This window comes from Dromiciops gliroides, chromosome X (assembly GCF_019393635.1).
Source record: "Dromiciops gliroides isolate mDroGli1 chromosome X, mDroGli1.pri, whole genome shotgun sequence".
NCBI lineage: Eukaryota > Metazoa > Chordata > Mammalia > Microbiotheria > Microbiotheriidae > Dromiciops > Dromiciops gliroides.
In genome coordinates this window covers 26,777,407-26,792,086 of record NC_057867.1, presented here as the reverse complement: position 1 = coordinate 26,792,086, position 14,680 = coordinate 26,777,407, and the positions used below count along the sequence as shown (strand labels likewise).

At 40.2% G+C, this 14,680-nt stretch overlaps 1 pseudogene; it reads left to right on the top strand.

Moving 5' to 3' along the window:
* The first annotated feature begins 3,241 nt into the window (after positions 1 to 3,241).
* Positions 3,242 to 6,156, top strand: LOC122733892 (annotated as a pseudogene).
* Positions 6,157 to 14,680: the final 8,524 nt, after the last annotated feature.

Sequence of the window (14,680 nt, the reverse complement as noted above, 5' to 3'; positions counted from 1 at the left end):
TTAGAACAGGGAATGGCAGAGCTGAAAGGAACCTTAGAACAGGAAATGTCAGAGCTGGGAGGAATCTTAGAACAGGGAATGTCAGAGCTGGGGGAGGCCTTAGAACCCAGAATATGAGAAGGAACTTAGAGGAAGAAGGGGCCCCGGAATACTGGTAACTAGAACTTCACTCATACCTAGTCTCCTCTGGCTCATTTTGTGAACCCACATCAGTAAAAGGCAAATGGTTTCCAGAGTTGCAGGAAAATCTAACTATTTCTCTCCTTGTATGTGAATTGATGAGTTGTTAATGGACAGATGTCCTCGAAAATAGCTTTGGGTTCCTGTTATCAAGTCCATTTAATCTGGTCAGAACAGGGTGTGCCTGGGAGCACAATGAGACCTGGGCAAAAAGACACAAGCAACCTAAATTCTAATCTCCAGAATGTCTACCTTTCTATAAGCAAAATCAACAGCCAGAGCATGTCCTGGAACTAAATCAAGATCAAATGCAATGGCTATTTTTGGCAATTCCACTAACTCCCAGAACCAGGACCTCCTGAGTCCTGTCCCTAGCACACTGTAAACTCTACCCAAGCTGCTGTCTCAACATTCTCCCCCCTTCCTGTACTTGTAAAGTAGATTTTCTTTGTATCCAAACATAAGAATTTCCATTTATGCTCATTGAATTTCATTTTTTCAAACTTTGGCCCAATGGTCTAAGCTGTGGAGATCTTTTTGAATCCAGAGTCTATCATTCAATGGGTTATGTACCCCTCCTAGCTGAATTTTTTTTTCAATATTTAGGATTTTATTTTCCCAAATTACATGTAAAAACAAATTTTGACATCAATATTTTAAAACTTTGTGTTCCAAATTCTCTTCTTCCCTCCCCCCCCCTCTGAAGAACTCAAGCAATTCAATATATCCTGGCTGAAAATTTGAGAAGGATGTCATACATACCTTTATCCAAATCACTGATTGCAAAATAAATTAGGGGGGCGGCTAGGTGGCACAGTGGATAGAGCATGGGCCCTGGAGTCAGGAGTACCTGAGTTCAAATCCGGCCTCAGACACTTGACATTTACTAGCTGTGTGATCCTAGGCAAGTCACTTAACCCCAATTGCCTCACAAAAAAATAAATAAATTAGGTAGTACAGATATCTCGGGCACTCCATTAGAGACCTTCTAAGTCAACATTGAATCATTAATGGTTGCTTTTTGGGTCTAGCCATTCAACTAATTTGGAATCCACATTATTTTATTAGTTCACACTTCTTCATCTTTTACACACACACACACACACACACACACACACACACACACATCCTCTCACACAAATCACATGAGATCCTGGATCAAATGCTTTGCTAAAATCTGGGTCAACTTTATCTGTTAACAGCAGCAGAGCATGCCACTATTTGACCTTGGATATCCCACTTCCTCCCTGTAGATCTCTCTTTCCCCATCTGTAAAATACCTGAAGGGATATAAGGTGTGTTCAGGGAAGACTAGTACCTCTGGTGTGAGGACTGCTGAGCCCTTTTCAGGGCTGCTAACCCACCTTTGGTGTCTACCTTATCCATCTAACTCTCACCTATGGCTCTAAGAAACTTAGCATGGACAGCAGCCACATCCCAGTAAACCACTTCGGCAGACAAGCGAGATCAGGTTGAGGGTAACTGAAGGGTCTCAAAGCCATTGGTGAGTTGGGGGGTGTATACCCCAAACATGTGAAGACTTACCCTGGTGGACAAGAATGATTTGTTCCAATGGCCATTGAGGGGGCTGAAGCAAGCATTGTGGAGTGCTTAGAGCTTGGTCAGACATGGATGATGCCAAGGCCATCCACTGCATCTCAAGCTATCACCAGTTATCTTTTTTTTTTTTGTGGGGCATTGGGGATTATGTGACTTGACTAGGGTCACACAGCTAGTAAGTGTCAAGTGTCTGAAGCCGGATTTGAACTCAGGTCCTCCTGAATCCAGGGCCGGTGCTCTATCCACTGCAGCGCCACCTAGCTGCCCCCTATCACCAGTTATCTTGAGTTTCTCCTGCCACTAGACTGTGATGACTCTGGAAGAGAGAGTGAGGCCAACAACTTTATGCAATTCTACCTCACTTAAATCCATTTTATACACGAATCAAAAGACATCACCCATTCCAGCCTCTAACATAGTGACATCATCATTTTGGTCCTCTTCAAGAAGGAAGAACAACCAAACAACCCAAATACCCCAAGAAGTCTCTCCAAGGATACCATTGGTACTCCCTTGTTGTGGAGGAATGGGGGTATTGGTGAAGGAAAAATTGATAAGGTTCCTTGATATGTGGTAGAAATGTTTTTCCCCACCACAGTGGGGCATAGGCGTACCAAAGGATAGCTCACCAACTCCCCACCGAGTCAGAGAGAGGCAGACTGATACAATGTGCCTGGCCTGGAGTATGACGATCTGAGTTTAGTTCCTGGCTCCACTATTTCCTACATGCCACACCTTAGGCAAATCACTGCCCCTCTCTTGGCTTCAGTTTCCTTATTTGTAAAATAGTCCTACTTTACCTCAGAAGGTTGTTTTCAAGAAAATATATGGTAAACCTTAAGATGCTATTTTTTTGGTGGGGCAATGGGGGTTAAGTGAATTGCCCAGGGTCACATAGCTAATAAATGTCAAGTGTCTGAGGCTGGATTTGAACTTAGGTTCTCCTGAATCCAGGGTCGGTGCTCTATCCACTGCGCCACCTAGCTGCCCCTTAAGATGCTATTTTAATCTATCTACCTACCTATCGACCAACATGTATTGAGCACTGACTATACAGCAGGAAAGGTGCTAAGCTCTAGGAATAGATTTTGTAAGGACCTTCATTATTATCATTGGAGATAGTGATATCATTTTCAGGACATCAAAGAAATAGAAATAATTTCCATTTACATAATGTTTAAATTTTACAAAGCATTTTCAGCACTTAACTCTGGTAGCTCAGAGAGGGAGGATACTCGAGGGCAGGGCCCAGGCCAATACCTAGGCTCCCTACCTGTTGGAGCTAGAGCTGCATTGGAGCTGCCAAGATCTCCCTTTTCTCTCCCATGAGCTGAAACACACACAGAGCCCTGGAATCCACCAAAACCACATGTTCAAATCCAGTATCCCTCACGATCCATCCCCCAGGAGGGCTCAGCAAAGGTCCTTCTTCCACTCCGCTGGGCCCTTATCTGCCTGATAAAATCTGGACTCCTTGATGGGGGGGAGGTGCTTCCCTGAGATGCAAGGCTTAGTTGTGTCACCATATACAAGTCACTTCATTGAGAAACATATAAGGATTCATAGGAAGGATCGAGATCATGAAGATCATTCCAAAGATTGTAACAGAGAATGTGACAGGGGAGATAGCGAGCAAGAAAGAGAAAGAGAGGGGCAGCTAGGTGGTGCAGTGGATAGAATACCAGCCCTGGATTCAGGACAACCTGTGTTCAAATCCGGCCTCAGACACTTGACACTTACTAGCTGTGTGACCCTGGGCAAGTCACTCAACCCTCATTGCCCCACAGCAACGACAAAAAAGAAAGAGAAGAAAAAGGAATTGTCGTGCCGCTCTTCTTCTTGTTGTTGTTGTTTGTCCTTCCTTCTCTAAGAGGACCATGACAGGTGTCATGACTTGCACTGAATAGGATTTAAGTGAGGGAGGGCTGTGCAAAGGTGCCTCTACTAATGCTATGTTTATTAATACTGGATTGCCCCCTTTAAAAGCATCACGTTCAGCACACTCAACACTCACCATATTCTGCTCACTTAACAGGATCAGGACATGCTGAACACACATCACTTCCACAGTGTATTCATGAAGCTATCCCATATCCCTTATTACTATGACATTGTAAAGAAGTGGCTTCAACGTCCTCTTTGGGAATATAAGGATAGGTTTATAGATATTCTGGTTAGGCATCAGTCCTTTATACTGAGACTGCTTCTGGTAAAAGACAACAGGTCCCCTGGTGGCATCCTGAGTATACTCGATCCTTACCAGGAACGAGGAGTAGCTTGCACACAGCCCGGGAGAGTTGTTGGAATGAGTGTGGCTCAGATGTAGGTGTGATGTTGGACTAGGAAGTTGGGTGCTCCATCAGCTAGGAAGACTGCAACAATGCAAAAACTATTCTCAAATATCTGACAAATGGAATGCTACTTTGAGAAAGACCCCCTTCTAGAGTGCTATGGTGTTATAATGCTTGATGAAGCTTATGTTTTTGTGTTTTGTTTTGTTTTTTTTGCGGGGCAATGGGGGGTTAAGTGACTTGCCCAGGGTCACACAGCCAGTAAGTGTCAAGTGTCTGAGGCCGGATTTGAACTCAGGAACTCCTGAATCTAGGGCCGGTGCTTTATCCACTGCGCCACCTTGCTGCCCCCCTGATGAAGCTTATGAAAGGACTTTGGCTAGAGAGATCCTAATGGGAATTCTGAAGGAAGTTCTGAGGCAAAGATCAGATTTAAAGGTTATTATTATGAGTGATACTTTAGAAATTTCAGTTTTCCTTTGATAATTACCTACTTTTAACTATCTTTGGCCCATATTGCCCCATTTACACCATATTGAGCTTTTTTTTTAATATACCCTAGAAACAGAAATTGCCTCAAAGCAGCAATTCAAACTATGATGCAAATTCACATGGGCAAAGAGAAGAAAAGAGATATTTTTGCTTACTGGACAAGAGAAAATTCAGGAGTCTTTTAAAAGAATAAAATGTGCAGTTGCTGATTTGGGTCCAGAAGCTGGTACCATTAAAATCATTCCTCTGTATTCTACACCTCCATCTCTACCTCCACAACAACAGCAGCAGCAGCAGCAGCAGCAACAACAACAGAATTTCTGAACCTCTCCTTTCAAAGAATCAAAATGGGGCAATAAGACAGGTTGTACTGTCTATCAATATTGCAGAGACATCCCTAACAATACATGGTGTTGTGTTTGTCATTGACGCTGGGTTTGCAAAACAAAAGGTTCATAATCCTGGAATCGGAGGAGATTCACTTTCTGTAACAGCTATCAGCAAAGCTCCTGAAAGAGCTGGTTGAGCTGGTCATGCCAGATTTGGGAAATGTTTCTGCCTTTACACAGAGAAAACAAATCAAACTGAAATGCTGGACAATACTTAGCCTGAAATGCTGAGGTCTAATTTGTGGTCAGTGGCATTAGAGTTGAAAAAAACTTGGTATAGATGATTTCACTTCTGTTGATCCACCAGCTCCTAAGGAGAACCTTAGAGCTTTTGAATTATCTAGCTGCTTTAAATCAAAGCTTCTTATGTGAGTCATAACCCCATGTGGAGTCATGTAACTGAATGTGGGGGTCACAAAAAATTTGGCAACAGTAAAAAGGTTATGTAAGCCTATTTCATATACCAATATGGCCAGGGTCGCATAAAAATTTCTTGGGCCAAAAGGGGTCATGAGTGGAAAAAAGTTTAAGAAGCCCTGCTTCTTAATATCCCTGAATTGGGATACATGAGGGAAGAATTTCCATTGGATCCACAGCTCCATAAAATGGCCATTTCAAGTTGTGACTACAGCTATTCTAATTACTGCAATGTCCCACAGTGTTTTGTTCACCCCACAGAGGCCAAGAAAGCAGCAGATGAAGCCAAGATGAGCTTTGCCCACATAGATGGAGATCATCCGACACTGCTGAACGTTTACCACACTTTTAAACAAAATCATGAGTCGGTTCACTGGTGTTATGACAATTTCATTAACTACAGGTCCCTGATGTCTGCAGACAATGTACACTAGCAGCTGTCGTGAATCATGGACAGATTTAATTTGCCTTGTAGAAGTAGACTTCACAAGCAGAGACTACTACATTCATATAAGAAAAGCCTGAGTTACTGGGTATTTTATGCAGATGGTGCATTTGGAATGAACAGGACATTGCTTAACTCTAAAGGACAAGCAAGTAGTGCAGTTGCATCCTTCAACTGTTCTGGACACAAGCCAGAATGGGCACTTGTCCTTACAACAAAGAATTATATTGGAACATGTATAGATATTGAGCCAGAATGGTTGGCAAAAATTGCCCCTCGATATTTTGGTATGAGTGATTTCCCACAGTGTGAAGCAAAGAGACAGTTGTACTGCATTATTGCCAAACTTTTGGTTCAGGCAATATTCACACTACTGAATTGAGTGCTTTGAACTGAAGTTATTCAGAGGGCAGCTCTAAAAGATGAATGAACTAAAAGTTCCAATTGTGCTCTTCACCTTGGTTCAATAATGACCTTTATTTGAAAGCTTTTTAATTTTTCTTTACAATAAATATTCCATTCTGTTTTCATAAATTAAATATTTATGTTTCCCTTTTGTGTTGACACTAGCTCATACTGGAAAGTCAATCAATGTTTTCAGTTTATTGTAAGTAGTTCTATAGAGAGAGTTATGTATCTCCATCCCTATATCTCTTTCTATATGACAATGTCATAAGCATTTCTTTAGAAATGGTTAAAAATGCTTCTTAGAAAATGGTTAAAGAATATGAAAAGACAGTTTTCAGATGAAGAAATCAAAGCTATCTATTGCCATATGAAAAAATGCTCTAAATCACTATTGATTAGAGAAATGCAAATTAAAACAACTCTGAGGTACCACCTGATACCTATCAGATTGGCTAATATTACAAAAAAGGAAAATAATAAATGTTGGAGAAGCTGTGGAAAAATTGGAACACTAATGCATTGTTGGTGGAGCTGTGAACTTATCCAACCATTCTGAAGAGCAATTTGGAACTATGCCCAAATTGCTATGGGGCTGTGAATACCCTTTGACCCAAAGAGATCATAGAAAAAGGAAAAGGACCCACATGTACAAAGCTATTTATAGCAGTGCTCTTTGTGGTGCCAAAGAATTGGAAATTGAGGAAATGCCCGTCAATTGGGCAATGGCTGAACAAGTTGTGGTATATGACTGTAATGGGATACTATTGTGGTGTAAGAAATGATGAGCAGGAAGATTTCAGAAAAAACCTGAAAGAGTTAAGTGGACTGATGCCAAGTGAAGTGAGCAGAATCAGGAGAACATTTTACACAGGAACAGCAACTTAGCTCTTCTCAGCAATGAAATGATCCAAGATGATTCCAAAGAACTCATGATGGAAAATGTTCTCCACATACAGAAAAAAAAAAAAACCTGTGGATTCTGAATGCAGATTGAACCGTACTGTTTCTATTTTTTGGTTGTTTTATTTGTTTTTTTTTTTTTACTTTTTTGAGGTTTTCCCCTTGTGTTCTGATTCTTCTTTTACACCATGACTAATGTAGAAATATGTTCAATGTGATTGTACATATTTAACCTATATCAGATTGCTTTCTGTCTTGGGGAGGGGGGAGGGAAGAGAAGGAGGGAGAAAAATTTGGAAATAAAAATCTAATGCAAATAAATCTTGAAAACTATCTTTACATTTAACTAGAAAATAATAAATTACTTTTATGATAAAAAATGCTTCTTAGACTTACATGAACTGATGCTGAGCAAAGTAAGAAGAACCAGGAGAACACTGTACACAGTAACACCAACATTGTGCAATGATCAACTCCGGTGAACTTAACTCTTCTCAACAATATGATTCAAGACAATGCCAAAAGACTCATGATGGAAAATGCTCTCCATATCGATAGAAAGAACCATGGAGTCTGAATGCAGATTAAAACAGACTATTTTTACTTTCTTTGTTTTTTTTTTTTTCATTTTTCCCCTTTTGTTCTATTTCTTCTTTCACAACATGTCTAATGTGGAAATATGTTTAACATGATTGCACATATATAACCTATTTCAGATTGCTTGCCATCTTGGGGAGGAGGGAGGCAAGGGAGTGAAGGAGAAAAAAATGGAACTCAAAATCTTATAAAAAATGAAAGTTGAAAACTATCTTTACATGTAATTGGAAAAAAATACTATTTACATAAAAAAATTAAAATGCTTCTAAAATGTGATTATCAACCATGGCATTCATGATCATTGTAACTGTTGACATTCCTTTTAGAGGTTGTGAAATGTTACAACTTGCACTTATGTAGATACAATTTTTGGTTTCAGTACAAGAGGCAATGACTTCAATAAAGTCTATATTTTTAAAATTAAAAAAAAAATTGTGGGGCAATGAGGGTCAAGTGACTTCCCAGGGTCACACAGCTAGTAAGTGTCAAGTGTCTGAAGTCAGATTTGAACTCAGGTCCTCCTGAATCCAGGGCCTATGCCTTATCCACTGCATCACCTAGCCGCCCCCACATTGATTTTCAAAAAGTTTGTGTTCCAAATTTCCTCCCTTCCTCCATCCTCAACCCTCAACCCTCCCTAAGAAATCAAATAATTCAATATGTCAGACATGTGCAGTCATGCAAAACATCTTTACATTAGTCAGGTTGTGAAAGAAAACAGACAAAATAACTTTAGAAAGAGGAACTAACAAATAAGTCTATTTTTATTTTTTAAAATCCTTAGCTTTGACCTTTCCTAGACTTGGGACTATAGGCAAGTTGTTGTGCCTCTCTGGGCTTCAGCTTATATCAAAATGAGGATAAGAAATAATACCCCCGGGGACAGCTAGGTAGTGCAGTGGATAAAGCACTGGCCCTGGATTCAGGAGACCCTGAGTTCAAATTCGGCTTCAGACACTTGACACGTACTAGCTGTATGACCCTGGGCCACACTTAGCTCCCATTGCCCCGCAAAACAAAACAAAACAAAAAAAAGAAATAATACCCCCCTTGCTTACTAACAGAGGAGCTGAGAATGTACTCTGTAACTTTAAGGAATGAGAGGAATGGGAGCTGGGTTTATCTTGAGACCCCAGAATTCTCCCCACATCTCTTCATTTCAGGTCACAGTCTTTTTCTTGGAAGCTAGCCTTGGGTCGCCCCCTCTCCCTTTCTGTCTGCCTTCCAATCGCACCGAATCTGATGATTTATTAGCACCTCCAGGAAGGACCAGCCTTCTGATCCTCAGAGGATGCTACTTTGGGGATGGTGGTTGGCTTTTATAGTGTCTGGCAGCCTCAGGAAGAGGAGGGCAGCTGCTAGGAAAGGTCAGTAAGCAGCAGCTCTCCGCTGTGGTTTAATGAGATGATTACCTTGGGTTATTTAAATAGTGTTTGCTTATTAAAAAGCATAGGCAGTTTTTTGCCTTTCTCTTCTCTTTGTATACAGTCTGTTTTGGAGTAGATCCTAGCAAAAAGGACACAGGCAGACAGAATTATCTTTAATGCCATTTTCCCATCGAGAAACAAACAGGTCTCTGTGAATGATTGGTAATGAGACCTTGAGAAAATGACTTCACCAACGCTAGGCCTGGTCCCCAGGTTTTAATGAAGTGATGTTTTCCCAAGCCCTTTCCCCACTATCCATGTTCCCATATCCCTCTGCCTCAGCAGCATAAATAAGAAGGGATCTTTTTTTTTTTTTTTTTTGGTGAGGCAATTGGGGTTAAGTGACTTGCCCAGGGTCACACAGCTAGTAAGTGTTAAGTGTCTAAGGTCGGATTTGAACTCAGGTACTCCTGAATCCAGGGCCAGTGCTCTATCCACTGTGCCAACTAGCTGCCCCAATAAAAAGGGATCTTAAAGATTAATTAGCTCAAATCAGTCTTTTTACATATGACGAAACAGACTCATAGGAGTGAAGATTTAGAACTAGGAAACTGAGTCTCACAGAGGTTAAGTGACTTGTTCATAAGATCCCAAATCTAGAGTTAGAACAAACCTCTGAGGTCACTGAGTCCCACTCCTTCATTTAACAAATGAGGAAACTGAAGCTTAGGGAAGGGAAGCGACTTGTCCAAAGTCACACATAGAATACTAGATTTTAAGCTGGAAGCACCCTCAGAGGCTAGGTAAGCCAACTTTCTCATTTTACAGAGGAGAGAACTGAGGCTCATGGAAGTTGTCATAAAGGTACTAAGTGGCAGAACTAGAATTCAAACCCTGGTCCTCCGACTTCAAATGTTCACAGGTTCCTATTGTGTTAGCTAAATTATTTGTTGCTAGGCTATGGTTTCTAAAATTATTGCTACTTATAAATTAATGGCTATTGCACCTGTTTTGGCAGTAAGTATTTATTATTATTATTATTTGTTTTTTGTTTTTTGTTTTTTTTTTTTTGCAGGGCAATGAGGGTTAAGTGACTTGCCCAACGTCACACAGCTAGTGTCAAGTGTCTGAGGCCAGATTTGAACTCAGGTCCTCCTGAATCCAAGGCAGGTGCTTTATCCACTGAGCCACCTAGCTGCCCCCGTAAGTATTTATTATTAATTAATATCACATATTATTAAAGTTGACTGCATGTCTTCCTGACTTCCCCACTAGCCAAAGGCTTACAGGCCTAAACAATTACAGACCCCTAAAGAAACAGGAGAGAAGATGGTGAACAGAGAGAGGGTAGGGAGAGGTAGAGAGGGAGAGAGACAGAGAGACAGAGAGACAGAGAGCCAGCCCATGGGGAGTAAAAAAGGCTGACCCTCACAGAGCCAGGATTTCTATCTCCCTTAGCTAGAGGTGGGCCACAATACATTGATCTAAGCTAATTGGTTATAGTATCATTTAGCTCTATTGATTGATGTAACTTGGGGGGTGGTCTAGGGGTGAAATTCCAGGTGTGTTGCTTCTCTTAGCTAAACAAAAGAATACATTTGCATTCCTTTTGTTCACCTGGGTTCATCCCAGGCAGGGTTTACAACTTCCTCCTAAGAATAGAACTTTCTGGGGTGAGAGGGAGAGAGCAACTAAACTAATGTCTGGGTTTCTTTTAGAAATCCATTATTAATAATTATTTTCTCACACTAGTGACTTCAGAGCCTAGATAGTCCAACCCCCTTATTTTATAGATGAGGAAACTGAGGCTGAGGAAGTTAGGACTTGCCCAAGGTCACAAAGCTACAGAGGTGGATTTGAATCTTGGTCTTTTGTCTCCCAATCTCTCTTCATTGTACTATGCAGAAATGAAGAGAGCAGCCATGGGTGGTAGTGAAGATGGGTAGAGAAGTATAGGAACAGGCCCAAACTATGTCTGGGGGTAAATATAGCATAAGGTTGTAAACCAAAGAGAGGTTTGAAGGTAGAGAATTGAGGCCTTGGTGATCTCAGAAGGACTTAACATCAAGGAGAATGGGGTGAGACTGGGACAGTCTAAGAGCAGGGCCTAAAAATCTAAGGCCAAGAAGGAAGATGAGAATGTCCATGCCTTCCCTCTTGGCCAACTGCTTCCTTCTTGGTCTACCCATTTGAAAAATAAGATTTCTTTTCTGCATAAGTACCCCTATTCTCTCCTCCCCTTTCAGACTTTCAGCCCTCACTTGTAATAAAATAAAATGGCAAAACAATTTGATATGGAGACACATCTAGCAGTGTATGCAACATTCCACACATGTAGTTCTCTACTTCTCAACTATAAGAAGGGACGGGTGTCTTATCACCTATTCTCTGGGAGAAAGATCAGCCCTTATCTTTTTTTTTTTACTTTTTTTTTTTGGTGAGTCAAGTGGGGTTAAGTGACTTGTCCAGGGTCACACAGCTAGTAAGTGTCAAGTGTCTGAGGCCAGATTTAAACTCAGGTCCTCCTGAATCCAGGGCTGGTGCTCTATCCACTGCCCCACCTAGCTGCCCCAAGATCAGCCAATATATTTACTCATAGTTCTACTTTGTTTTTTTGTGTTACTTTATAATTCACATAGATATGATATACAGTATATAGTTTTGTCTCTACTTTCTTTACTATGCATTAGTACATCTAAGTCTTCCCAAAGTTTTTGCATTTCCTCCTAAGTCTTTTCTTATACTGCATTATACTCATATATCTCAGTTTTGCTTAGCCATCACATGAGCAGTAGACAATCATTTCTTTTGGACACTCATTTTGTTTCCAATTTTTTGCTACCATAAAAATGCTATTATGAATACAGTTATCCCTTCCACATCACAGGGGTTCGAGGCACGGTACCCTGCCCCACTGGAAAATCCATGCAAATTTTTGTCCTTCCCTTCATACCAGAGAAGCCTGAATTATTATGATTTTAAAAGATAAAATATGGGGGGCAGCTAGGTGGCCCAGTATATAAAGCACCAGCCCTGGATTCAGGAGGACCTGAGTTCAAATCCGGTCTCAGACACTTGACACTTACTATCTGTGTGACCCAGGGCAAGTCACTTAACCCTCATTGCCCTGCAAAAACAAACAAACAAAAAGATAAAATATGTTGATATTATACAATAGTTACTATACATATCTTTATGCATTTCTGAGTTTCTAAACTTTTTTCTATGTCATCTATTGGCCTTCACATGTTGTCTGCAGGTTCTGCAAAACTTGCAAAAAATCTCCTTTGAATTTCCTATGCCAACCCATGATATATCAAAACTGGAGTGTGGAGAGTTGCAATGGGGAAAGGATAACAGTATCTTGGTAGGATTATGATTGACAAACACAGAATGAGCAGCGACAGGTTCTGGGATGGATTTTAGTCAAGCCATGGGAGAGCAAAAGGGCTCCATCAGGCTGAAATCATCCTCTGACGAGGAATGTGGGGATCCTAGCATTTTCATCTTCCGGAACATCATTGAGGCTTTCAAATACATGATCTGTGAAGTGAGGAAGGCGCATCTTCACTGGGAAACATCAATCCATCTCCTAGTTGGTTGCCTACCAAGTTACCCAGAAGTTTAGGACACCCACTCATCAAAGAAAAAGGGGGAAAAAGACAAAATGGAAAAGGGAAAAAAAGAAAAGAAAACAAATAGCAAAAAGAAGTTATAGGAAAACCCATAATTTTGTTTTGTTTTGTTTTTGTTTTTGCGGGGCAATGGGGGTTAAGTGACTTGCCCAGGGTCACACAGCTAGTAAGTGTCAAGTGTCTGAGGCCGGATTTGAACTCAGGTCCTCCTGAATCCAGGGCCGGTGCTTTATCCATTGTGCTATCTAGCCGCCCCCGGAAAACCCATGATTGAAAAATGTGGATTGGGCTTATTAAGCCAGAAGTTAAGGAGAAAACTAAGTCACCAGAAATAGCATCTTAGCATTGCTTCTGCAGAACAACAGTCAGACTGCTTCTATTCATTTTGATAATACTGAGAGTCAAATGGCCAGGTCATCTTTGACCAGAGGCGAAATCTCATCATTAGTTGGAAAATCTTATTTCCTTTTGCTTTTTTTCAGTTTCTTTAGTCATTTCTCTGTTAACATGCAAATACAAAGAATTTGCCCAAACATGTCACATTTTCTTTCGTGCACAGTCTGCAACATGAGTTTTACATAAAATATAAGTACATCAGGGACTAATGATGTCATTGCAATCTACACTGAATACCACATTTCCAGAATTAACATTTTGATCTTCAAAGTTAAAGGTGCCATGCAACTATATTAGGGCATTCATTATACACTGTTACTGATAACCTTTTTCACCTTTAGAGAATTCCAGTACACAAATATCTTGGTAGAGAAAGGACCTCTCTTTTGCCATATACTTCCTTTGAAAAGTCTAGTAATTTTTCTGTCATAATTCCACATTTTTCCCCCAGAGCTAGTGTCAATCCCTAGCTCTAACAAAAGTCTATATTGGTGTTTCTATCTCCCCATAGTGCCTCAAACATTCATCTCAATGGATATTATATATATATATATATATATATAGATAGATAGATAGATAGATAGATATCCATATATAAATGTTATTTATCCATGATATCCAAAGATATCCATCTTTTATCATCCTAACCAATTAGATGGGCATGAGTTGAAAGGTCAGAGTTGTTTTGTATTCATTTTAGCATTAGTAGTTTGGGTATTTTGCTGGTATATTTGCTTTTGTTATTTTTGTTTATATTTGCTTTTGTTGTTGTTGTTATTTCCATATCCTTTGACTACTTATCTATTGGAGAAGGGCAGCTAGGTGGCAGAGTGGATAGAACACTGGCCCTGAAGTTGGGAGGACCTGAGTTTAAATCTCACCTTACACACTTACTAGCTGTGTGACTCTGGGCAAGTCACTTAACCCCAATTGCCTTAAACATCTGGGGGCATCTCCAGTCATCCTGATCTATATCTTGCCACTGGACCCAGATGACTCTGGAGGAGAGAGTGTGGTTAGTGACCTTGCACAGCCCTCCCTCATTTAAATCCATTTCAATGCAAGTCATATCACCTCCTGATGTCTTCTTTGAGAGCAAAGGACAAACAATAACAACAACATCTATTGGAGAATAGTACTTCCTCTTTTATCTACTTGTGTCAAAATCCAATTTATCTTGGAAATCATTAATTTATCAACTATATTTTCCCCACACACATGGTAGCCTTGACAATACAGATTTTTATCACTATAAAACACTTTGATTTTATATGTTAAAATATATTCAAAAATACTCTCTTATCCCTCTTTGCATGAGAAATTCTCCCCCTAGCCACAGATTTGAAAGATGCTTTCTTCTATTTGCCTTTTTCAAAGAACAAGTGGTGTATCCATATATGTTTACTCTGAGCATTCATTTGAAGATTATTGTAGTATGCTGTATAAATGCTAATTTAACATTTTCTGCCAAATTACTTTGCAGTTTTTCAAGTAGTTCATATTGAATAGAAAGTAATTTCCCCTAGTTGTTTGCATTCTTAAGTTTATTAAATACTGGACTACTGTGCTTATTTGCTTTTAGATTGTACTTATATAGTCAGTT